Source organism: Eimeria tenella, genomic scaffold (genome assembly GCF_000499545.2).
Source record: "Eimeria tenella Houghton genomic scaffold, Eth_scaff2121, whole genome shotgun sequence".
Classification (NCBI taxonomy): Eukaryota; Apicomplexa; class Conoidasida; order Eucoccidiorida; family Eimeriidae; genus Eimeria; species Eimeria tenella.
In genome coordinates this window covers 1-233 of record NW_013541970.1, presented here as the reverse complement: position 1 = coordinate 233, position 233 = coordinate 1, and positions in this window count along the sequence as shown.

The window sequence follows — 233 nt, the reverse complement described above, 5'->3', positions numbered from 1 at the left end:
CCGGCGGCTCCTCCCCCACAAACTGCAGCAGCAGCAGCAGCGAACAAGCGCCAAACCCAAAACCCTTGATGAAGGAAAGCGACTCACTCTGCAACAAAGACTAGGGTTTAGGGCCGAGGGTTTAGGGTTTTGCAGCAGCTCATGAAGTCTTCAAAAGAGCGCAAAAGCCGCAGCAGAGGCAACGGAGGCCAAGCAGCAGCTGTAGCAGCAGCAGCAGTGGCAGCCGGCCCCGC